The sequence below is a fragment of the Scyliorhinus canicula genome, chromosome 7, assembly GCF_902713615.1.
Source record: "Scyliorhinus canicula chromosome 7, sScyCan1.1, whole genome shotgun sequence".
Taxonomy (NCBI): Eukaryota; Metazoa; Chordata; class Chondrichthyes; order Carcharhiniformes; family Scyliorhinidae; genus Scyliorhinus; species Scyliorhinus canicula.
In genome coordinates this window covers 187,943,534-187,970,609 of record NC_052152.1, presented here as the reverse complement: position 1 = coordinate 187,970,609, position 27,076 = coordinate 187,943,534, and the positions used below count along the sequence as shown (strand labels likewise).

The 27,076-nt window shown below is 46.5% G+C and overlaps 1 long non-coding RNA gene across 1 annotated transcript in view; it reads right to left on the bottom strand.

The window, feature by feature from the left end:
• Positions 1-18,701, bottom strand: part of LOC119968677 — a 96,464-nt gene extending 77,763 nt beyond the window's left edge. Inside the window, exon 1 of the long non-coding RNA XR_005461175.1 lies at positions 18,586-18,701. This is a non-coding gene — a long non-coding RNA (uncharacterized LOC119968677). The remainder of the gene's footprint in view (positions 1-18,585) is intronic.
• Positions 18,702-27,076: the final 8,375 nt, after the last annotated feature.

The following is a 27,076-nucleotide window of genomic DNA, read 5'->3' as shown; positions in this document are numbered from 1 at the left end:
AAATACACTTTTGCAATGAAATGAAATGAAAACCGCTTATTGTCACAAGTAGGCTTCAATGAATTTACTGTGAAAAGCCCCTAGTCGCCACATTCCGGCGTCTGTTCGGGGAGGCTGGTACAGGAATTGAACCGTGCTGCTGGCCTGCCTTGGTCTGCTTTCAAAGCCAGAGATTTAGCCCAGTGTGCTAAACCAGCCCCAGTGGCAATTAGGAACGAGCAACAAATGATGGCCTTGGCAGAGATGCTCACATCTGTGAAAGAATGATAATAAAAACATAAGATCCCATGTGTTGAAACAGAGCTGAGGAGTTCTTCTAGTATCCTGACCAACATTAATCACTCAACCAACCATAGCTAGAATTAGATGAAAAGCAAAATGCTGCAGATGTTGGAAATCTGAAATATAAACAGAAAATGCTGGATAAACCCAGCAGGTCTGGCATCTCCATGGAGATAACAAGTTAACGTTTTGAGACAAAATGGCCCTTTTACAGAACAGACCCGACTCCATACTGGGAACTTATTCTCCATGATACTCCCTATTATGTATTTTCTTTTACTCCCTTTTCTTCCCATGTACTTAATGATCTGTTGAGCTGCTCGCAAAAGAATACTTTTCACTGTACCTCGGTACACATGACAATAAACAAATCCAATCCAATCCAACCCGTACCCTTCTGTAGAAGGGTCGAAACATTAACTCTGTTTCTCTCTCCGTGGCTACCACTAGACTTGCTGAGTTTATGCAGCATTTTCTGTGCGGTTTGCCTGGTCTTACGGTGTGTAATTTGTCATCACATTTACTCCCAAAACATTGACATAATTCATTGGGTGTGGTCGGGGCTTCACACAGGTGGATGGGGGAGGGGATGACCAGTGCTAAATAATTTCAAGAACTGTCTTCCTTTCTATCCTTATAGATTTAGCTCAGCTAGGAGGCTAATATGACTTTATGTGTGCAATAAGTATTATTGTTGTAATATAAGAAAGTAGTGAGGTCAAAAGTTGAAAGAAGACACATAAGGAATGTTCAAAATGTGTCTGCGAGACGGTAAGTGGAAAACAGGCCTTCCGTGCACGCAAAATGTCGAGCAGTAGCTGAACTTACTTAATAGTGGAACGCCCAGTTGGACGGGTAGCACAAGTTTTCTAAAAGTAGCGATGAAACTCAGATACTTATCTTCTTTGGTTCATAGGTTGGGAACTCCGGTTCCCGATGAACCCTGGGTCTCCTGCATGGCTGGAAACTGGCCACATATGGGTTGTTCGGCTATTTAATCCTCCTCAAGCCAAGGACACACAAAAGGAAAGAATACACTACAAAGATGACCTGAAAGGTCCACTTAAGTGAAATTAAAGAAAGAAGCAGTGTAAGAGGCACAAAGGGCAGCACGGTAGGATTGTGGATAGCACAATTGCTTCACAGCTCCAGGGTCCCAGGTTCGATTCTGGCTTGGGTCACTGTCTGTGCGGAGTCTGCATATCCTCTCCGGGTGCTCCGGTTTCCTCCCACAGTCCAAAGGTGTGCAGGTTAGGTGGATTGGCCATGATAAATTGCCCATAGTGTCCCTTAGTGTTGGGTGGGGTTATTGGGTTATGGGGATGGGGTGGAAGTGTTGACCTTGGGTGTGGTGCTCTTTCCGGGAGCACCCGGATGAAACCCACGCACACACGGGGAGGATGTGCAGACTCCGCACAGACAGTGACCCAAGCCGGAGTTGAACCTGGGACCCTGGAGCTGTGAAGCGATTGTGCAATCCACAATGCTACCGTGCTGCCCCTCATGGCAGGTTAGGTGGATTGGCCATGATAAATTGCCCTTAGTGTCCAAAATAGCCCTTAGTGTTGGGTGGGGTTGCTGGGTTGTGGGGATGGGGTGGAGGTGTTGACCTTGGGTGTGGTGTTCTTTCCAGGAGCCGGTGCAGACACGATGGGCCGGATGGCCTTCTTCTGCACTGTAAATTCTATGAAATGCAAGGAAGAGCTGCAGGGAGCAACCTTTAAGCAATCTCAGCACGAAAGGAGCCCTGAATATCCGGGAAGGCAGCCAAAGGTCGGCGACTCGGCCCGTGCTGCACCCCATTGTGGCAAAGGTGCCCTTTTGGAGCAGCAGTGTTCTGCTTGGCATAGCTGATGATCTGAAATTGTGCTTTGAAGTTGAAGCCTGAGTCTGCTTGGAGATCTAGGTGAAAGGAATCATGGAAGGCGAGATTAAACCCTGTGAGATGGGCCGCTGAAGTGGGAGCCACTTTTGGAGAGCATTCCAAGTTGAGATTTTCAAATGTGGGGACTGGAAACCCTCTTGAGAAAAACAAAGTTTCAGTGGGATTGGGCGGGTCACAATGTGATGAATGTCTGGCTGGATTGTTGAGATGTTCATGGAATCTGGCTTGGTCGCGTCTGCCATCTACTGTATGGTGTGTCCAACCACTGTTCACCTGTCAATTCACATGTACCTCATATATACCTGTTAGAAGATAGATATTGTCATTTTAATTTTACCTTTCTGGACTTGCATATTAAAATTTTACTTTTGTTTGTTTAAAACCCATGGAATCAAATGGATTTATTCATCCTGAATCCCAAATTGTTAGTAGTGCCGAATTGAATCTTCCCCCCCCCCCCCCCCCCCCCCCCCCCCCTCTCCCTCCCCCACTCGCAGTGTCCAGGGGTCTGGCTAAGGATCGTAATAAAGTGGACCTACATTCCTGGTTTAGCTTCAATCTAAAATGTAGTGTGAATCCAGAGTGAACGTACAACTTGACTCCATCCTCCATAGTGAATCATGCTGCCCTGCTCTGCTGTCCAGTGTGGTCCTGACCTTTGACTTGCATACTGGCGTGGCTGCTACATTTAAATTTGCACAGGCTGACTTATAGTTCACGGGTTTCCTGGAACTTATTTGCATAAACACAAATGTGAGATCTCTCGCAATTCAACGCATTTGAGCAGTGCAATAGAACATGAGCTTTTCTCTTTTCCCTTCCATTAAAAAGTGTCCTTTCATTGCATTTTTACTTTTACGAATATAACCAATAAATGGGTTTATCAGCAAAAATGAGCACTTTTTATTATTATGTCCAGTTCTCCACCAGTGATTTAAAATGTCTGAAAATGATGTTAAGACAAACAATGCTGAGCTGCTTTATTGGTTTTCACGAGCCATTCTCTCAGTAAATTAAACATGTTTCGATACTTTAAAAAAACCAAAGGTTGAGCATCTCAAATACAGCCACTGAAAACCTGCACATTTTTGGACACTGAGGGTGCGATTTAACCATCGCGTTGCACCTGGCACGAATTTGGGTGCATCAGTTAAATGGCGGGAAAGGCCAAAATCAAGATTTGCGCCAGGCGCAAATCAGTTTCCTATTTTTTTTAAAATTTAGAGTACCCAATTATTTTTTTCCAATTAAGGGGCAATTTAGCATGGCCAATCCACCTATCCTGCACATCTTTTGGGTTGTGGGGGTGAAACCCACGCAGACACGGGGAGAATGTGCAAACTCCTCACGGACAGTGACCCAGAGCCGGGATTCGAACCCGGGTCCTCAGCGCCATAGGCAGCAATGCTAACCACTGTGCCACCGTGCTGCCCTATCAGTTTCCTATCTAACCGGCCCGCCCCTGATGGCAAGTTCAAGACCTCACCCAAATATGGCGAGCGTATCATTAACCTTCATTTGTATTCATTCCCATCTCATTAGATACGACAGAAGGTACAAAAGTCTGAGAACGCGCACCAACAGATTCAAAAGCAGCTTCTTCCCCGCTGTTACTCGACTCCTGAATGGCCCTCTTATAGACTGAAATGATCTCTCTACATATCTTCTCTACTGTTGAAGCTCTACATTCAGTATGCTTCACCCGATGTCTCTGTATTTACATTGTGCATTTAGCACATGTCCTGTCTTTCATGTATGGAACGATCTTCCTGGACTGTACGCAGAACAATACTTTTCACTATACCTCAGTACACTTGACAATAAATCTAAATCATTAGTGAGTTTGAAGTTGAATGTAACTACCTCCCGGAAATTAACCAGCTCCCCAGCGAGAAATCACAGCGTTTAGTACTCCTTTTTAAAAACGTGAAGCTGGCGCAATGGCTGCTGCGAGGAACTGAGGAGGTCAGTCGCCATTTCCATTTTCCTGCATTCTGCTCTAGGGCACTGGAGCTACTGTCCGAAGGGTCGGAGGGGCGGGGAACCCCTCAGGGGGTTGGGCTTGGTCAGGAGACTGAAATGTTCCAGGTCGGAGGTAGCCCCTGGGCCTTTTCTTCTGTGAGGCCTTCAAGCCATCTTTAAATATGGTGGATACTCATAACAGGGAAAACTACAGCTGCTGCCTGTCTGCCTCAGCAAACATTTCCAGGACAAAGCTCAGCTCTTGGTTCTATGCTGAAGGCCATTTAACTCCCTTTGACTGTGAACAGCCACTAGCTTTACAGCTGAAGGCCATTGTAATGAGGAATTGACCTTGTTAGTTGTGAGAGCACTTCATAGCTGCAGGTTGTTTTTGCTGCTTGCTCCTGCTAGTGGCTGCAAATGTCTGAAGGCTGCTGTTGCTGTTTTCTTCCTTTTCTATAGCTGGAAAGAAGGACAATATTTTCTAAGACACCTGGGTCCTGGAACACCGGGCTCAGGTGGACGTATGAGTCCAGAAGCCAATCTGGTTTGAAGCAAGAATACGCTGCGGGACCTAGTGTGTGACATTGATCTATATGGGCCACCTGATGACGGTGTTGAAGAAATGCTTTCGCTGATTGCTGATGTGCTGAGTGTTGCATGTAACTGGCACGTCACCGTAGGTTAAACAGACTGGAAGTTAAGGATGTTCAGCTGCACCTTGAGTGCCAGTGGATTATGTGGAGACCAGGATTTGGTGAGATTGGGCCATGTGGGAGGGCCTACATAGCTGCGGCTCCTGGATGGAGAATGGCACTGATACGTGGGACAATAACGCATTGACGGACAGATCAGTCCTGGTCCACTCACGTCGACGCTATCACCAAGAAAGCACAACAGCGCCTATACTTCCTCAGGAAACTAAGGAAATTCGGCATGTCCACATTAACCCTTACCAACTTTTACAGATGTACTATAGAAAGCATCCTATCGGGCTGCATCACAGCCTAGTATGGCAACTGCTCGGCCCAGGACCGCAAGAAACTTCTGAGAGTCGTGAATACCGCCCAGTCCATCACACGAACCTGCCTCCCATCCATGGATTGCATCCACACCTCCCTCTGCCGGGGGAAAGCGGGCAGCATAATCAGGGATCCCTCCCACCCGGCTTACTCACTTTTCCGACTTCTTCCATCGGGCAGGAGATACAGAAGTCTGAGAACACGCACAAACAGACTCAAAAAAAGCTTCTTCCCCACTGTCACCAGACTCCTAAATGACCCTCTTATTGACTGACCTCATTAACACTACACCCTGTATGCTTCAACCGATGCCAATGCTTATGTAGTTACATTGTATATCTTGTGTTGCCCTATTATGTATTCTCATGTATTTTCTTGAATTTTGTTTAATTTCCTTTTCTACCATGTACTGAATGATCTGTTGAGCTGCTTGCAGAAAAATACTTTTCATTGTACCTCGGTACACGTGACAATAAACAAATCCAATCCAATCCAATCCAATCATTTCTATGACTAAGCTGTGGACATGATAACACATTCTCAGGCTTATCCTCCATTTCTGTTGAGGAACCTGAAAGGGGCAATACCGTCTGCTTGTTTTTTGTGAAACTGAGCTGATATGGCTTTCTATTAGTACCAATATGGAACAATGATGTCTCCTTGTTGTTTAATGGTTAGTGTGGTTCTTAGAATGTTACCTAGTTTATTTTAAAATCTTTGTTACTGTTGGCCGTTTAATAAACAAAATATTTTCAAGTGGATTCTCGTGGGTACATGTGCCATGTCTCAGAAATCCTCATGCAATGCAGATTGAGAAGCAAAATGCAATCGCAATGCCCACAGGCTCGGACCTCTAACATCAGGTCAAACTGTGAGGATTCAGACCGTACTTGGCCATGATGAGATGGCGGTGGTTCACAGCCATGTTCCTCAACTGAACAAGTTACATGGTAGCCTCAAATAGTGCTCACCATGAACACAGGAGCCGGTACCTTCTACAGGTATCAGAACTGGCAACAACAGGTGACATAGCACATCAGTAATCGGGCCTATGGCACAGGCCCCCTCCACCAGTGCACATGCAGACTACTCCAGCGGCCAACAAAGCAAACCCTGCGCCCACAGAACAAGCTGATGGAGCATTCTGGTTTGTCCACACTAAGGACACCGGCCAGAGTAAGACTAGACCACCAACTGGTGTATCTACACACTCAGGGTACCTGAAAGAATCGACCAAAAGGGGAAGGATTCACCATTGCCCGACGACAAAATCGGGAACGGCGATTGGGCAGAGAATACCTCCCAACGGCAAAACCGTGGCAGGCACCAGTTTGACGGGGTGGACGGACACCAGTTTGACAGTGGGTCGCGATGCTCCACCCTCTCCAAATTGGCATCATCGCGTCGTGCACCGCGTGCAGTTGCCACTGCCTTTGCACCTCATTATCGGGCTCACGCACGATGCTCCGCCTCCGATGGAACGAGTTCCCAATGACGCAGTCCACGTGTGGTCTCAACAATGTCCAGCACTGCCATACCGTGCCGCTGGCCGGGTGGCTTCTGCTAGGGCTGGGGGGACTAGCGAGGAGTGGCCAGCAGGTGGGTTGTGGGGTCGGGGTGGACGGGGTACGCACAAACGGCGCCATCTTTTCGGGCCCGATCGGTGCATGTGTGGGGCTGTAAGTGTTCGAATGGCTGCAGCTTCTCAGACCTACGAGTGTCCAGCACAGACCCGGCGATTCCCCCACCGTTTTCCACATGTTCCACGGGTGGTTCATGCGGCGCCGGTGCTAGCCCCTCACCAGTCGTGGAATCGATGCGGGTGTGGCGCTGATTTTTCCGTCGTGGAACTCCACAGATCCTCCATTGCCGTCAGCACTTAGACGCAGGAACGGAGAATCCAGCCCAAGGTTCCAGGACTTTAATACCGCCTATCCTAGAATGGATGAGCTATGCACCAGCTGCAACAGCTCAAACAGTGTCTCACCGAAATAGTAAATAATTATGCACTGTTAGCTTATTTAACTTGTATGTTACACAATGTTCTGTACATAGTTTCCTCTGTGCACATTGTCACATCTATCTCTTGATCTCATGCGGCCGGGTATTCAACTAAATGGGGAAGATGTAGACCGAGTGGTCACATGGTAATGTGTGACATGGTTACAAAAGAAGCACAGGAGTTATCCCCGGGAGCATGGGCAGAGCACAAGTATTGATGTAGCTGCCAGGCTAGTGAACAAACTATTCTTTGTTGGCAGTCCTTGCTGTCAGTGATTCGGGAACCCACAGAATTTACATTTCAGAATCTTAATGAAAAGTGGAATAGTAAATTTTCAGAGAATGCCAAGTTGGGCATGTTCCGGGAAGCTCTTGTTTACCATATGCGCGCCGGATTCGTGATGGCACCCTTGCGGCACAGTAGGTAGCGTCCTGACTGCCGAACCAGGGGCTCCAGATTCGAATCCCACCCCAGGAATTGATGGCCAAGGAAAGTGCAGTCAGATCGCGTCAAACAGGTTGAGTATCAAACTGAAAGATCCTTCCAACGCACCTCACTGGCAGGCGATGAGTGGTAGGGACTCCTGGCCAGCTACATTTGATGTGGAGAGGCTAGAAGCCTCTGGTGATAGGCTAGCGACCGGTTCTAGAAAAAACTTTCTTCTGGAAACATCATCACGCTATGAAAACCACCAGGTGCAGGAAGAGACCCACCAACAGTGTCACTGTCAATACCTCACATATCTAGGCTGTCTGACTCACCGCTATTTCCTTCAATTCCTGTTTCCTGTTAATAAATCATACGCAACAAATATGGACTGACCTCTTTATAAAACAGCATGTGCACACAGTGACAGTGATGGTAATGGGGTGGCAGTGGCGTAGTGGTGTTGTCATAGAAACATAGATACTAGGAGCAGGAGTAGGCACCTGCTCTGCTGTTCAATGTTATCATGACTGATCCTCGATATTTCTGCCTTCTCCCCATATCCCTTGATGTCATTAAAATCTGAACATTATCTGTCTCTTTCTTGAATACATTCAGTGACTTGGCTTCCGCAGCCCTTCTGTAGTGGGGAATTCCGTATGTTCACTACCCTCTGAGTAATGATGGTCTACCTCGTATCCTGAGGCAGTGTCCCCTGGTTCTAGATTCCCCAACCAAGGAAAACATCCTCCCTGCCTTCAGTCTGTCCAGCCCTGTCTGAATTTCATACATTTCAATCAGATCTCCTCGCATCCTTCTAAATTCCAGTGAATGCAGACCCAGTCAAAACAATCCCTCCTCATCGGACAGTCCTGCCAACCCTAGTATCAGCCTCGTGAACCTTCGCTGCACTCCCTCTGTGACAAGAATACCCTTTCTTAGGTAGGGAGACCAAAACTGCATGCAGTACTCAGGATGTGATCTCACCAAGGCCCTACATCTGAACTCAAATCCTTTTGCAATAAAGGCTAAAACATTTGTCGTCCTAATTATTTATTGTACCTGCCTCTCCACGTTCATTGACTGGTGTACAAGGGCACCAAGATCCCTTTGTACATCCATACTTTCCAATATATTACTATTTAAATAATACTCTTGTCACTGAGCTAGTAATCCAGAGGCCTAGGGAATATCCTGATTTCATAGAATTTACAGTGCAGAAGGAGGCCATTTGGCCCATCGAGTCTGCACCAGCTCTTGGAAAGAGCACCCTACCCAAGCCTACTCTCCAGGTGGATTGGCCATGCTAAATTGCCCTCAGTGACCAAAAGAAAGGTTAGGAGGGGTTATTGGGTCACGGGAATAGGGTGGAAGTGAGGGCTTAAGTGGGTTGGTGCAGACTCGATGGGCCGAATGGCCTGCTTCTTCACTGTATGTTCTATGTTCTATTTAGGAGTGCATATTGAATCATAATTAGTAGTGTTAATAAATTTATAGACGCTAATCAATAGACAAGTTTGCACCACATGACCTGTGATAAACATTCCAGATATGGATCAAGAAAACAGAAGTAAAAAGAGGACTATGATAAACAAACAAGAAGGTGACTTTGTGTGTGTTCACAATCCCGATGGTGGATGCAACAAATAGCAAAAGTTCGAAGACAAGTCTCACCAAGACCATACTTAGTTCAGACTGAATAAGAGTCTATGTTCAGACGAAACAGAAGAGCACTGTTACACATCAACCATCATGTTAAGTCTCAACCTCAGAATGTTATTGATGCAGATAACGGCCGGGATTCTCCGGTATCCGGCAGGCGGGCCGTACCGGCGCCAAAAAGTAGCTTGAACCTCCACACCTTCGGGGGCTAGGCCGGCGCTGTAGTGGTTGGCGCCGCGCCAACTGGCGCCGAAGGGCCTTCACCGGCCGGCGCGTGTTGGCGCATGCACGGGAGCACCAGCGTGTTCCCAGAACCGTTGCCGTGATTCCTGCGCATGTGCAGGGGGTTTCTTCTCTGCGCCGGCCATGGCGGAGCTTTACACAGGCCGGCACGGTGGGAAAGAGTGCCCCCACGGCACAGGCTTGCCCGCAGATCGATGGGCCCCAATCGCGGGCCAGGCCACCGTGGGGGCCCCCCCGGGGCCATATCCCCCCCCCCCTCGAGGACACCCCCCCCTCCCCGAGGACTCCACAGGCCATCGTCAGAGCCAGGTCCCGCCGGTACAGATGTTGTGTAATTCTCGCTGAAAACGGGCGGCCGCTTGGCCCATCGGGGACCGGAGAATCGCCGGAGGGGGGCCACTGCCAATGGCCCCTGACTGGTGCGCGTGATCCCCGCCCCCGCCAAAAAAACCGCGCCGGAGAATTCGGTAGCCGGCATCGGCCCGGCGGGGTGTGATTCACACTGCCCCCACGGCGATTCTCCGACCTGGCGGGGGGGGGATGGAGAACCCCGCCTAACATCCCAATCCTTACTTGACACCAATACAGCAAGAAGATATGAAGAGCAATCGCATACTTGTAAGACACCGTTAAGAAGATCAATGAGAAAGCCAAGACCACTGATGTGTTAGGCAGGTTGGTTCAACGTTGACTGCAACTGAATGCAGGGAAGCTGAAAACACGTCTGACATAGGAGATGATCCAACGCTGTTTTATTTAACTATGGACTGCTGTACATGTTCAGCTGGGAGTTGACACTCTACTAATCCAACTGATGACCTCTTACTGGCTTGACCAGACTTACTAGCTACCGCATGGTAATAGTGCTGACTAACCTGTGCACTCTGACTGTCTCAGTAGCTGGGTCCTGAGAGAGGGAGAGTCTTAATGCCCTGTGGGCTTTACAGTGGTGGTGTCCTGTCTGGTGATTGGTTGTTATGTGTTGTGTGTTCATTGGTCATCCTGTGTATCAATCACTGCCTGTCTGCATCTCATTATATATATGAGTGGATATTATGACAACCACCAGAAAGACTAAATTTGTGATGACTATAATAATTACTCATTTCATCAACAAAGTGATGTGACAGTTATTTGCAAAGAATGTACAAACTGATAAGAAGTTTATGATCAATACTCAGTAATGTAATGTTCAAAGAAGAATATCACCACCAAAGTTTCTGATAATTTTTCGTATACGAAGAAAGGGAGATGAAAGAATTAAAGAAAGGGCGGCACAGTAGCACAGTGGGTAGCACTATTGCTTCACAGCGCCAGGGTCCCAGGTTTGATTCCTGCTTGGAGTCTGCATGTTCTCCCTGCATGTGCGTGAGTTTTCTCCGGGTGCACCGGTTTCCTCCCACAAGTCCCGAAGGACGTGCTGTTAGGTAATTTGGACATTCTGAATTCTCCCTCTGTGTACCTGACAGGTGCCGGAATGTGGCGTCGAGGGGCTTTTCACAGTAACTTCATTGCAGTGTTAATGTAAGCCTACTTGTGACAATAATAAAGATCATTATTATTATTATTATGTGGTATTATCAGAACTGTAATAACTGCAAGAGTTAATGAAATGTCTAGAGTAGCCACTGGAGCGAGCTGCATCGACAAGTATATAAGGCACTGATGCTAAGCCTTGTGGGAGAGAGTAGCACAGGAGTTAGCTAGAGATAGACATAAGTAAAGATAGTGTGAGTAAGAGCAGATCGTAGTTTATAACAATATAAAGATTGGTTGTAGATTAGAGTAGTTTATATGTTAATAATCAACTGTATCATACTTCGGGATCCAAAGTTATCGTGTTAATAAATTTCTAGCTTTGTTCGAGTACAAGCTGTTTTGTGGTCTTTGTGAACACTACGCCAACCATCCTGAATTAAGCAACACAAAGAACACCACACAGTGCACTTACATTTCAATCACCAATGAATTAACCTATTGTGAAAACAGCTCACATGGTTACATTCAATATACTTTGAATGACAATATTCTGAAGAGGTCTCATCAGAACAGATCTTATGGTATGGACAATCTTCTTATAGTCTCCAATGCAGTTCGAGGAAGTTAAATTTCAGCATTCTCAAGCTTCTTCGCCATCAAGTCACATAGATAGATAACTATTGTGGCTTCAGGGCAATGGTGCTGTTAATGTTGCATATCAAATCATAGAATCATAGAATTTACAGTGCAGAAGGAGGCCATTTGGCCCATCGAGTCTGCACCGGCCCTTGGAAAGATCACCCACCTAAGCTCACACCTCCACCCTACCCTTGTAACCCAGTAACCCAACCTAACCTTATTCGACACTAAGGGCAATTTAGAATGGCCAATTCACCTAACCTGCACGTCTCTGGACTGTGGGAGGAAACCGGAGCATCTGGAGGAAACCCAAGCAGAGACAGGGAGAATGTGCAGACTCTGCACAGGCAATGACACAAGCTGAGAATCAAACCCAGGTCCCTAGTGCTGTGCTGCAATAGTGCTAACCACTGTGCAACCGTGCAGCCCACACATTAGGAACAAGCAATTGACCTTTCACCACAATGCAAGAGGCTGGCAGTTTTAATTATATCTGTGGTCCTCCCAGCTCTTAAATTCATGTCCTGTGGGCAACACATAGTGTTAGAAATTTGATGACACTGTACCATTTTTCAGTCACTGATCCCCCATCCAATCCTCCTGTATCACCATCAGGCAGTGCATGTTCATTACATCACCAACCAGATTGATGCAAGAGAAAGATTAGGCATCCAAAACCCTAATCTGAAATGGGATGAAGCCCTTTGCTTATGCGTTTGGCCTCTTATCCTCCTATTTGAGGTCCCTTGTGGAAAAATTGAACTGCAATCTAGTATGCAATCTCAACCTAATGTCCTGATATTTCAACAGAACCCATCCCACTCTACACCCCCACTTTCACCTCCTCCCCCAATGCCCCATGCATCGCCTTGTCCCAATTAGTACTCCTATCCCAGTTTCCCCCATCCCAGTCAGACATGCCCTGCTGATGTTAAAAGTTAAAAGCAACTTTGAAAGAGGGTTGACTGGAGACACACGGTAGATGCACAAGTCTTTAATGCAGACTGAAGATCAATATTGGGTGCACTTGGGACTACAGTTAAGGTACAGGGATCATTCCTTGCACCAGTTTACCCTTGGGGGCTGGAGTCAATGTAGCTCTAGGTCATAGTTTGAAATTTCCACCACCAGCAGCTTTGAAAGGACTGTGGTTTATGTTTCAATGTATACTGTGTCTGAGTTAAGAGTCTCCATTCTGTGGTCAGGCTATGGGGACTCTTTTTGCAAGAGGTTCAGAAGGTTGGAGCAGAAGACAGACCTGCAATTATAGCATTCCGCATTAATAAAGGTGAGAGAAATTGTAAGTGGTCTGATTGTGGCCTTCTGAGAGATGATCAGAAAGAGATTTGCTGGCTGACCTAAGGTTACCATATGAAACCATGCGACCAAATTATATCAGGTTGTTTTGCAAAGCATATTTATTCTCCTTATTGTCAACATCATGGACAGAGAGAGATCACAGTGAACTTTTCCAGATGTTCGCCTTTTTAATGTACGGGGCTCTTTCTTCTACACTACAAGTTTACAGAATTGTTACGGTGCAGAAGGATGCCATTTGGCCCTTTGTAGTATTTGCACTGGCTCTCCAAACAAGCAGCATTGCTTATTACCATTCCCCTGCCTTTCTCCCATATCCTTGCACGTTGTTTCTGTTCAAGCAATCATCTGATGCCCTCCTGAATGCCTAGATTAATCTTGCCTCCACCTGTGGTGAATGTATAATATAAATTCACACTGTGTATCACTGTGTCCCTGTGGGCTCCATCTGTGAGCCATTGCGTGGCTCTGCCCACAGGGGGAGATGAGGAGCATGTACAGGGCTCCACCCTTGGCTCCGCCCATGACTTCGCCCATGGCTCCTCCCACAACCAGAAGTATAAAGTGCTGCGGTCTTGCGAGCCTGCCCTCAGTTCATCTGGTCGCAGGCAGGCTCAGTTGTAAGTCGATTAAAGCCACAGTTTACTTCTACTCGTGTCTTGAGTGAATTGATGGTCGCGTCAATTTAATTGACTTAAAAAACTACCATGGAATCAGCCCTCAAACCTGATCGACTGGAACTCGATCCACAGGCTGCAGAAACGAAGGAAATATTTCTGCATTGGCTTCGGTGCTTCAAGGCCTACTTGGCTGCGTCGACTACCTCCGCTGTTACTGAAGAACAGAAACTCAGTCTTCTACACGCACGGGTGAGCCATCGCATTTCAACTCGACTTGATAGTACCGGCTCGTACACCGAGGCCCTCGTGATACTCGACTGCCTATATGTGCGGCCCGTAAATGAAGTTTACGCGCGGCTTATCTTTACTACCCACTGCCAGCGCCCTGCAGAGTCGCTAGAAGATTACCTGCGTGACCTAAAAGCTCCAGCATGGGAATGTAACTTCCAGGCTGTGACAGCCTCCCAGCACATGGTTCTCGCCATCCGAGACGTGTATGTTGCAGGGGTCCGGTCCAATTACGTGCACCAGTGTCTCCTCGAAAAAGGGGCCCAGAACCTGGAGGACACAGTGACGCTAGCGACATCGTTGGAGGTTGCTTTTCAAAGTTTAAACTCGTTCCCAGCCGACCACGTGACCCCATCGTGGACCCCCGACAAGAGACTACTCCAGGCCTGCGCCACGCGGCCACCTGCCCACCACGGAGTGCTATCGTGCCACTTTTGCAGCCAGCCCCAACACCCACAGCAGCACTGCCCGGCCCACAACGCGACCTGCAGTAGCTGCGGACGGCAAGGACACTTTGCGAAGGTATGCCTGGCTAAAACCAAATCCTCAAACTCGAACGCTATCTAGAACAATCGCCCCACCAACTCACAGGCCCGCATACCCTGCAATGTGGCAGTGTGTCTGCCGACTCCGCCTCCGCACGACATGTGCGACTCATGGGGGCCGCCATCTTGGCAATCCTCTCCCACATGGCCGGCCATGTGCGACTCATGGGGGCCACCATCTTGTGCACCATCTTCCTCGCCGCCCACCACGTGCGTTCAATGGGGGCGGCCATCTTGGATGCCATCTTCCTCGCCGCCCGCCACGTGCAATCAACGGGGGCCGCCATCTTGGCTATCAGCCGATATGCAAATCGCCGACTACGACCTCCGCGGACAGTCATCACGGGGCCGCTCCAACACCGCTGACCACGCCACCGACTACCCGCAACTTAACGCAGCCACTTTGGACCAGTCGCGCCAAAGCACCTCAGAAGCTCCATGATGTCCGTTCAAGTCAATGGATACAACGGGACTCCGGGAGCACCGAGAGCTTTGTTCATCCAGACCTGGGGCACTACCACGGGGGCTTCGCTTTCATCCTGGTTGAGGACACCGGGCCCTGTTCTCCGCCGGAAGCACGTCCGGACACATAAAACAGACCTGCTGGTAGAGAGGGTCCTACTACTACATTCAAACCCCCACTACGCATTTATCAAGCACCCCGACGGCCGGCAGGACACCGTTTCCCTCCGGGACCTGGCGCCTGCAGGATCCACCACCACCACTACTGCCGAGGTACCCCTCACACCACACCCCAGCCGACCCCCCACGCCCTGTGCCCCCGCACCTACAGATTTCCTGCGCCCCCTTTCACCCGTCACACCGGTCAGGAACGAAGCTCGGAACAAACCACACCCGGAGTCCACCCTCAGATTCACACAGCCATCCAAAGCGGCTGCAACCCTGGTGCTCCGCCGATCCCAGCGAACGATTCGAGCACCACACTGGCTTAACCTATAGACCCGTCACCCCCACCGGACTTGATTTTTTTTAACAGGGGGTGAATGTGGTGAATGTATGATATAAATTCACACTGTGTATCACTGTGTCCCTGTGGGCTCCATCTGTGAGCCGTTGCGCGGCTCTGCCCACAGGGGGAGATGTGGAGCATGTACAGGGCTCCACCCTTGGCTCCGCCCATGGCTCCGCCCATGGCTCCTCCCACAACCGGAGGTATAAAGTGCTGCAGTCTTGCGAGCCTGCCCTCAGTTCATCTGGTCGCAGGCAGGCTCAGTTGTAAGTCGATTAAAGCCACAGTTTACTTCTACTCGTGTCTTGAGTGAATTGATGGTCGCATCACCACCATGCTTCCAGGAAGTGTACTCGCTGTGCGAGAAATGAACTTTCTCACATCACATTTGCTTCTTCCGCAAATCACTTTAAATCGATGCTCTCTCGTTCTTGATCCTTTTACAAGCGGGAACAGTTTCTCCCTCTCAACACAGTCCAACCCCTCATGACTTTGAACATCTCCATCAAATCGCCTCTCAGCCTTCTTCTCTCCAATGAGAGCAGTCCCAACCTCTCCAATCTACCCTTATAACTGAAGTTTCTCATCCCGAGAACCTTTCTTGTAAACCTCTTCTGCACTCTCCCCAATGTGTCACATCCTTCCTATAGTGTGGCGCCCAGAACTGTTCACAATATACCAGCTGAGGTCTCACTCGTGTCTTGTATAAATTCAGCATAACCTCCTTTTTCCTGTACTTTATGCCTCTATTAATAAAGCTCAGAATACTCTGTGTGTTATTTGCTGCTCTCTCCACCTGTCCTATTGATTTCAATCTTCTATGCATATATACACCTGGGTCCCTCTGCTCCTGCACCCCTTAAGAATTTTACCCCTTATTTTATATGGTCTCTCCATGTTTTTCCTGCCAAAATGCATCACCTCACACTTCTCCACATTGAACTTCATCAGCCACCTATCTGCCCATTCCATCTACTTGTCCATGTCTTTTTGGAGTTCTAACCTGTTCTATAGTACACTACAAGTATATAAAGTAGCCTAACATTGTTACCATTGAAATGTTACAAGTACCACACACTGTATCCAATCCTGGGATTTTAATGCTGTTACACACGTTAAAAAAAGGGTCAGAATTGTCCAAGTTTGAATCAAAATGTGTTGTCGGGTGGCTCCGACTTCTGTGCTAGTGAGATCTGTGGGATCACACATCAGATTCTGCACATGGAACCTCATTAATTATGCACAGGTGAGTTCCCCTCCGAGACATTTGGTGGGCCGGAGTTCCTTCACCTGTCCACTGTCTGCTGGCGGGTTCGAAGCTTCCTCCGCCATATTTAAATACCAACTTGTATCATCCTCTCCAGCCTACCTATCTTCGCCAGACCATGCAGGATGCCAGCAACCCAGAGGGAAAAGGCTACCAGCCTGAAGAAGAATTCTGTTCCTCGATTCAACCACCTCCCCCCCCCCTCCCCCAAGCCCATCACCTGTGAGGCGCCTATGCCCCACTTGGACCTCTACCAACCACCTCTGGAGGATCCATCCCCAAAGAGCAAACAATGTGGTATCCCTTTGACCCCCCCCCCCTTGTTTGTGAGATTTTCATGCAGCCCTCTCAGGGGCCAGCTGTCTTCCCCTTAGTCTTCCCTCTGCCTTCCATTGTTCTTCATCCACCTCCTTGCCCCACAGCCTGCCACTGTGAGCCCTCGCCCTTCCCCCACTCCTTTTGCAGCCGTCCTTCCACGATGCCACTCTTGCCTTCATCAAGCCACCCTGCTCCCAGCCTCACCACGCATTCCACCCCTGATCAGACTTCGGGCCATTGTTACGGTGGCTGTGTGAGTCCCACAGCAGATAGACATTGGTGTGCACAGGAGGGTGAAGGAGGCCCCTGTACTCACCAACCCCAGGTGCAGCACTTATCCGGGGCAAACCCAGGGTCCCTGGCGCTGCGATGCAGCAGTGATAACCGCTGTGCCACTGTGCCGCCCTGTTTGTGAGAGCTAATGGCACGCACCCCACCAGCCAGCGGGAAGACCGACTCATCATTGAGCTGCCACTGGGAAAATTGCAACTTAGTTTTACACCAGCGGGCTTTCAACTTTTATGCTGCAGCTAGATTCTCCGCTCCCGCCTTCCACCGAACCTACCATGGACAGGATGGGAGAATTCTGCCCACGGAATCTTGGGAATTAAGTTGCACACATCTCTCACATTCATATATCTAACATATATTTATTATTACATCATTTTACAGGATGTAGCAGAACATAACAGTTCACAGGAGATATAGAGAGGGAAGGGGGAATCATTAAATTCATGCCATTTTGCCTGTTATGAAGAGAAGACCACACGTTTGGGTGTGGACCCAATAGATGGTGTAGGGAGAGTAATATAAGAGCTATCCTTGGACTGGTATGTCTTCTCCTTTATCCCCACCTTCACTGAATTATGGAAAAAAGACTTGCATGAGTCTTGGGTAGGGTGCTCTTTCCAAGGGCCTGTGCAGACTCGATGGGCCGAATGGCTTCCTTCTGCACTGTAAATTCTATTATATTGCACCTTTCATGACCCCAGGCCATTTCAAAGCATTTTACAGCCAATGTGACATTATTCACATTAGTAAACAGGATGCTGACTATTCCTTGACATAGGGCCTGAACCTCCATGGAGTGGCAATCGGTGTCTGATTGTGTTATAACCAGCATGAGACCTATGGGGAGGGACCAATTAGCCTCCCCGTAAGCCTCATTGAATACCAACTCCCCCACTGAGGGACGGAGGCGGGGGCCCATCAGCGGGGTAACTGATTGGGGAGTCAGGAGGGGCAGTCAAGTTAGGCCTGGCCTGGGGGGAAGGGTGTGGAGTCGAGGGCTGGGGGAACTTTCATGGTGGGGGGGGGGGGGGTGAGGAATCTTTTGGAGGGGTAGTGCCGGGGGTGGAAATAATCTGGGGGTAGAGGAAGTTCCGTTGGGGCGGTGTAGTTGGGCTTGGGGTGGTGAGGTTCTGGGGTGTAGTAGTGATAGTTAGAGAATGGCGAGTCCCGTTGGGAGGAGGGGGGGAGTTTGGGGAGTCCTGTGGCGGGGGTAGTCAGGGGATGGAGGGAGTTACCTGGGCCTTCATGTGTGTCGGAGGTGTCCTGTGGCAGTTCGTTATGGGTTTGTACAACAGTTACCTGGAAGCTAGAAGCGGTTTTACTTCTTCAAACCTTTTCTGGGTAGCTATTAGCCGTGCAAACCTTACCTGGAAACTTTCGGGGCGGGGGAGGGACAACCCCAAGATATAACGTCCTGGATCTCAAAAGGTACGGCCCGAATGTGTAAGCAAGTCAGGAATCTTCTTTGCCCGTTAACTATCGGCTTAGTTTTTCAGGAAGTTTCACAATGAGGAATGACATCTGCAATTGCCAAAAATAGCCATTAAAAACATTTTTGGCACATTGTATCACTCACATATAAAATGAACCTGAAAGAATCATCATTCCACTCTTTCACAAACTAAAATCATTCTCACAGAGAAAGAAACAGAATTGGCTTTGCGTAGCTTCAAGGGAAAGCACTATTCACATCATGTAACTCAGCAAATGGTGATGTTCCGAACCCAGCCAGGATTTATGGATGATTGGAATTTTGCCCAACTTCATCTCTGCTCGGGTTGCATTGCACCAAGTGGCACCAACAACAATTAGCTTTGGTTGTGCTGCCTGCTCACTCTTCCCACGAGTAGGGGGAGGCACAACTCCATCCATTCTGCTCAAATGTATGCATCGAGCGGTATTCAGCAGAATGTGACTGATGTTCAGATTTAGAAATGAGAGAGCAGAACCGACAGGATAGCCAGCTCCATCTCCTCATGAGAAATCAAACAGCATTGTCGCTGGATAACTAAGTATTTTTAAAATCAGTTTAAACTTTTAAGTGTAAAAACTAGCTCATCGGAACTTTTCCAGGTGAATGCATTATCGACGCATTACACTAGAAAGGGTGGACCATACAAATATAGAGTGACTGAGCATGTTCCTCTTCAGATTGTATGTACTGTGTCTACGTGTACTTCACTGATGGAAACAATTGCCGCATAATATTTGTGTGGAATTGTCTTCAATCTTGAATGTGTTGTTTCTTTGCAGAAGGCTGGCTGCATTTGCATGTAGAAGAAAACAATAGCTTACTTATTAAAGCTTAATTTTCTCTCGTGTGATCGTGTGAAATTATGCCACACAGTGCTTTTCTTGTTCTGTGAAGAACAAGATGCGAAGCACTGCTGTGGAAATGATCAGTCCCTTTTTAGCTCTGACTATTATGGAAGAAACTAAAATTATGATGAGAATATTGTAAGGGATATTTACTGTCTGGCATGGTGTCTGGAAGCATGTTACCAAGACCGTAAGCAAAGGATACACAACTAGATCACTGTGTCAGCAAGCAAATCAATTACTGAAGCTTTTCTTCAAAGCTAATGTTTAAAACTAACTATGTTGCAGTGGTTATAATGTTTTAAAAAAGATTTAGAGTACCCAATTCATTTTTTTCCAATTAAGGGGTAATTTAGCGTGGCCAATCCACTATCCTGCCCATCTTTGGGTTGTGGGGGTGAAACCCACAAGAACACGGGGAGAATGTGCAAACTCCACACGGACAGTGACCCAGAGCCGGGATCAAACCTCGGCGCCGTGAGGCAGCAGTGCTAACCACTGCACCACCACGCTGCCCCCAGTGGATATAATGTTTGATGTACAGTGATTAATATTTCATCTTTTGAGAAAGGTCGGTGTGGTTATTTCCTAGTGGTTATAGAAATGTTAATGTCTCAAAGATTCATCAGTGCATGTCTGTACCTCTCTTGAAAACCAGATTCCATTTACTGTGGAATGACTGAATCTTAATAGCATAGGAAAAGGTCATTCAGCCCTTTGAAAGACCTTTTCAATTGGTCCTACACCTCTGCTCTTCCCTGTAGCCTGCCAATTTTGGGCCTTTCGAGTGTTTATCCAATTGCTTTTTAAAAAATAAATCCGCTTGTTCCACCTCTTCAAGCAACGTGTTCCAGGTCATAATAACACACTTCATAAAAATAAAATTCTCCTCTGATCACCTCTGGATCTTTCACTGTCACCTTAAATCTGCGTCCACTGGTTATCAACGTCTCTACCAGTGGAGACAGTTTCTCCTCATTGACTCTCTCAAAATGCTTCATGGTTTAGAATATTACAGCGAAAACCTCCTTTTAATATTTACTGCTTTAAGAAGAACAATCATAGCTTCTCCAGCCTCTTCATGCAACTGAAGTCCATCACCCTGACACCAAATCTAGTAAATGTCTTCAGCACCCTTTCATAGGCCTTACATCCTCTCTAAAGAGTGGTTCCCAGAATTGGGTACTCGCTGAGGCCTAAACAGTGATACATCAATTTTGTTTGGTAAGGCTCCTGTGAAACACCAAATCTTTAATCTTGTTAAAGTTGCTGCAGTACAAAAGTTACTATTGTCAGTTAGTCGTTTGGAGTACAGAACTTGAGTATTGGTGAAAAAGGAGACATGTCGAAGATTTTTGTCTTGTGTTCATCAGGACAATTAGCAAGGATAACCATATGAGGGAAACAACAATTTATACCGTGTGGGAAGAAAGTGCTGATTGGCTGATAAGTGGACTCTGATTGGTCCATCTTGTCATGGAAAATGCACTAGGGGACTATCAGTAAACTGGCAAGTATTGTTTGAAATTTAAACCAGGCAGTTTGACACTGATTGGTCAAGGCATGAGGTATAAGTCAGCGAATGGCTGTCACTTATTTTGTTTAGTATTTAGTTATTTTCCTTTAGTTATTAGAGTTGGTGAGCATAACTTTCTTGCTTTTGTGTTCAATGCCTCTGTTTAAAAAGTCAATGATCATATACGCTTTTAAACAGCTTTATCAACTTGTCCTACTGTCTACTTTGCCTAGCTATGAAGAAGAATTCTATTCTGAAGAAATAATTTCTCAATCACCATTTACTTTAAAATCACTGCTCTGTTTAACATGTCTTTACTTTATCTGTTTTCCCTCACTTTTAGAAGATTTCTCTTTGCGCGTTGCATTCTGACAGATTATGAACGAATGCCTACAATTGGAGAATGCAATAAAGCAAAGAATTATTATATTGGGTTGAGATGGTAGAATCACTGATAAGCTTATTAACTGTATCTTACCTCAAGTTACTGCAGATGGCTTATGCTCTGGAGTTTCGGAGGCAGCTGAAGCAACTTCCCCCATGACATTTACAGCTCTTTTCTATTTATATTTATTTGACTAACATTGCATGTTATAATCATTTGAATAATGCACTAAGCTAACATTTTAACTTCCAGAACCCAATTTCTACATTACCGTAACCTTTTGGGTAGTGCGGCCACAAGAATTGAAACAAGTTAGCTTTTAGACAGAATCAGATGTAACGATAAGTCTTTTTTTGGTGTAAGTTACACAATTGCTATTTATTTCTGTGTCATTGAGACTTTTGGCAGAGATTTCTGCATACCTGCTGTTACTTTGGTGTAAGGTTGCTGGAAAACCTTGAAGGTGTGGAATAAAATAGTGGAAAATATCCAGAAACCCTGCAGAAATTCAACACCACGAATTATACTTTGACCTTTTCACATGATAATACATATGCAGATATTTAGCATACGCCTCTACCTAGTGTTTACCTGATTTTGTGGCCTGTGCTGTTCTGACAAACAGCTTAGAAGCCGATCAAGGATTCACTTTGGAAGTACATAATGATCTTACCATTCTGTCCTTTTGTGCTGGCTCATTGATTCGCTCGTTAAAATGTCTAGGATGGGTTTTTCCTGGCTTTCCCATTGACGGGATCTTCCGATGCCATAAATGGTGACCCCCCCCCCCGCCGTGTGACAGGATGGGAAGCCACGCAAAATTTTGTTCACATCAGCAGGACTGGAAAATGCCCCCTGTAGCCAATAGCGAGCCGCCTCTGCCGCCATGGGGTGGGACTGGAAAATCTCACCCTATCTCAACACTTCTAACACAGAGAGGCAGTGCCATATTAATGGCAATTTCTCTTTCAGGTCAACATATATTAGGTTTATTCATTGAAAATTAGTGCTATTGAAATGCATTCAGACAGTTATCCAACTGTGCCATTCTGTCTCCTAGTTGTGGATGGTGCAGGTCTTCCTGTTATTCCATTGGAATGTGGCGTTTACTATTCTGTGAGTCTTTGGAAGTCTTCGCCCCTGCAACTGTGAAGGCTGAGTCATTGAATGTAGACTAAGACAGACAGATTTTTTGAATTGTAGGGGAGTCAAGTATTATTTGCCACAAGCAGGGAAGTGGGGTCGAGGCCAGGATAATTCCAAGCATGATCTTGTTGGATGGCAGATCAGGCTCGAGGTGCCTCATGGCCTTCTCCTGCTCAAAATTCTCATGTTCCTCTGTTCAGTGTCATCATTGGCCATGGACTCTGCAATGGCTGTCCTAATAAACCATCACCTCCATTGGTGTGAGGGCTTGCAGCCTCAGCTGTCCCCCTCAGTTCACCAGCTGCTGCCTCTGGTTGTGCGGTGCCTTCTTCTGCAAGAGTGGGATAAGTATGAAGCTAGTATTCTGCCATCTGTTTGTCTGATGTGACTGTCATGAGACAATAGCTGGCAGCATGTGCAAGCTGTGAGTCATGGGTGTGAGGCTGACAAAATTTGTACGTTTGTGAGAGTGGGGTGAAGCAAATGAGTGTTAGATATGTATCCTGATTGATAGAGATTGGCAGTAGGTGAGTGATGAGGGTATGGCAACTTGAGCAATGTATGAGGCTTGTGATGCAGTTGCTGGAAATAACATTTGAAAATGCACTCACAGACTCTGACCATTTTGTGCAGCACTCACTCAAATCGTCTGGACTTGGCTTCTGGTATTCACCTCAAAGAGCTATCTGCTCCAGTTGACTTCTACAAATACATCTGGACAGCCTCCTGTCCCTCTGTGATTGCAGGACATAGAATCATAGAATCCCTACATTGCAGAAGGACACCATTCAGCCCATTGAGTCTGCACAAACCCTCTGAAAGAGTACCCAACCTAGGCCAATTCACCCACAATCCCGTAACCCTACCTAATGCTTGGACACTAAGGGGTAATTTAGCATGGCCAATCCACTTAACCTGCACATCTTTGGACTGTCGGAGGAAACCAGAACACCCAGAGGAAACCCACAAAGACATGGAGAGAATGTGCAAACTCCACACAGACAGTTACCCAAGTTCAGAGTCGAACCCAGGCACTGTGAGGCAGCAGTGCTAACCACTGTGCCGCCCATCTCTCTTATTTTCTCCCTCCTCCATCCTGGCCTCCAGTGCAGTGTCCAAAACCCTTGAAGCTCACTCTGCCCCATGTTGTGCCATTCTTCACTGTTTTTTCTGGTCAGATTCACTTCCTGAATAACTGCTGGCACCTGATCAAACGCCACATAATTTCTTTAAAATGTGCAGCCTAGTTTAAGCACTGCCGGCTAACTTTAAGTTGTGCAGGCTAACATAAGTGGTGCAGGCCAGCTTTAAGTAGTGCAGCTGGTACAAGTGCTAGCAAGTTGCAATTTTAGTCCTGCACACGGCAATCAATCAAATAAGCAGGCACCGTGAAGTTGACCTGCTGCCTATGTTACATTGAACTAGCATTGTTGACCATGCACTAAAATCCCAGCAGCCATTTCTATGGGCTATCCAATTTTGCACCCCCAATGTCTGGAAAACAATTTCATATGAAATGGCACATAACATACAGTCGACTTTATTTATAAATCAGCTTCAACAAAAGGACTTTAAAATTCACTTCAAAAATATGTAAGGTATGCAGAAGGATATAGGTGTACGACATTGTGTCGACAGTAATATGACACCAGAAATAGTTGAACCGTGATATTTGATGTAACCAGCCATTAAGAATTGCATTTGAATATTCTGTACTAATGGTTATAGGCATAAAGCTTCCTGTCTGAATTTTCTGAAATGGTTTTTGAGGTTTATGGATTCAGCAAGTTAGTATTGTTGTAGATTTTTTTTTACATATGCTGAATGTGAAAATGTTACCAGAGGGCACATATTGAAGGTGATTGATTAAAAATAAGTAATGGCAAGGTGAAGAAAAATGTTTTTACATAGCGAGCAGTTGGAATCTGGAATCCACTGCCTGAGAACGTGGTGGGGGAAGATTTGATTGTGGCTTTCAAAAGAGAATTGGACCCCGATCTGAAGAGGAAATATTTATTGGGTAAGTCAGTTGCTCATTGGTAGCAATCATGAGTCAGAAGGTTGTTGGTTCAAATTCCACTTCAGGGACTTTGGACAAACTCCAGGTTGACATTTCAGTGCAGTTCTGAAGGAGTGCTGTACCTTTCAGATGAAATCATAGAATGCCTGCAGCACAGAAGGAGACCATTCGGCCCATCGAGTCTGCACTGACTCTGGACCAGTCCCCCACCCTATCCCTGTAACCCCACTGACCTTTGGACATTAAGGGGCAATTTAGCATGGCCAATCCATCTAACCTGCACATCTTTGGACTGTGGGAGGAAACCGGAGCACCCGGAGGAAACCCACCTAGACACGTGGAGAATGTACAAAGTCGACACACACAGTCACCCGAGGTCAGAATCAAACCCAGGTCTCTGGCATTGTGAGGCAGCAGTGCCACCGTGCTGCCTTACTAAAAGCTAAACAGGGGTCCTGTCTATGTGTAAAAGATCTTGCAGTACTATTTTGAGGAAAAGAGGAATTATGCCTGGTGCCCAGCCAATATTTATCCCTTACTCAATACCACTGAAAGTGATTATCTGAACATTATCACATTGTCGTTAGTAGGAGTTGCTGAGTACAAATTGGCTGTCACATTTCAAATGTTACAATTGCGACTACACTTGAAAAGTACTTAATAATAATAATAATAATAATAATAATAATAATCTTTTTATTGTCACAAGTAGGCTTACATTAATACTGCAATGAAGTTACTGCGAAAAGCCCCTAGTCGCCACATTCCAGCGCCTGTTCGAGTACACAGAGAGAGAATTCAGAATTCTCAGCTGGTCCAGGAATTGAACTCGCACTGCTGGTCTTGTTTTGCAATGCAAACCAGCCCACTGAACTAAACCAGCCCTAACGTCATAGGCTGTAAAGCACTTTGGGCCTCTGACTCTGTATGAGATGCTATGGAAATGTCAGCCTATTTTTAATGTTGGTGGAGAGGAGTTGGATTCATTCAGTAGAGACACAAGAGCACATTAAAAGAACTGCCCATGAACTGTACTAAAACAGCCTGCAATACTAGAAAAGCAAAATACTGTGAAGGCTGGAAATCTGAACAAACTGAAAATTCTGGAAAACCTCAGCTGTTCTGGCAGCAGCTGTGGAGAGAGAAACAGAGTTAACGTTTCAAGTCCACATGACTCGCGTCCAGCCTACAATATTTATTGAGCCTTTGATAAAAAACGAAGTCAGACTATAAGACGGAAGAGCAGCATCAACTTTAAAACTGACTTTAATGCAAAGAGCTAATTGTTATTTCTTTTTGGGCAATACAATCAACTCCCTTTTAAAGCTGAAGGCTTTAATGGTAACTGGATGAACTATTTTGTTTTCTTTTTGTGGATAATACTTCCTGTGTAATTTTCCACATTCTCCAAATGACCAGAATTATCGAAGAGACAAGTGCTCTTCGGGTCCTCTGGTCAACATCACATTGCTGTTTGTGGGAGCTTGCCAATCGCAAATTGGCTGCCCTGCTCCATATAACAGTGATTACACTTGAAAAGTACTTCATTGCAAAAGTACTCCACTGGGCTGCTTTAGCTCTGGGCTGGCTTTGAAAGCAGACCAAAGCAGGCCAGCAGCACGGTTCAATTCCCATACCAGCCTCCCTGACAGGTGCTGGAATGTGGTGACTAGGGGCTTTTCACAGTAACTTCATTTGAAGCCTACTTGTGATGATAAGTGATTTTCATTTCATTGGTTTATAATAATAATCTTTATTAGTGTCACAAGTAGGCTTACATTAACACTGCAATTAAGTTACTGTGAAAAGCCCCTAGTCACCACACTCCTGCGCCTGTTCGGGTACACTGAGGGAGAATTAAGAATGTCCAATTCACCTAACAAGCTTTGAATCATAGAGTGGCTAAAATACAGAAGGAGCCATTCAGCTCCTCATATTTGTGCTGACCCTCTGCAGGAGCAATTCACCTTGTGCCATACCCCTGTAAATGTGTCCTTCAGATAATGATCGGGTTCTCTTTTGAAAGCCTTGAATCTGCCTCCCTCAGTGCATTCCAGATCCAAACCACTGGCTATGCAAAGACGCTTTTTCTCATGCCACTATTGCTATTAGTGTCTCCTGGTTCTAGATCCTTCCATTAATGAGAACGGTTTCTCCCTGTCTACTCTATCCAGGCCCCTCGTCATTTTGAATACCTCTATTAAAACTCTTCCTAACCTTTTCTCTGAGACGAACCGCCCAGCTTTCCCATTCTATCTAACCAACGTTCACCTTCAATTCTGGAATTATTTCTGTGAGTCTCCTTTGCCCCACTCGCATCCTTCCTAAAGTGTGGTGCTCAGAAATGACGCCATACACAATCCAGTGGAAGCCGAGCCAACATTGAATACCATTTATGATAACAATAAATCTTGATAAAACACTGGAGTGCCGCTGTCCAATTCTGGGGGCGTCATGCAAATCTTTATTTCA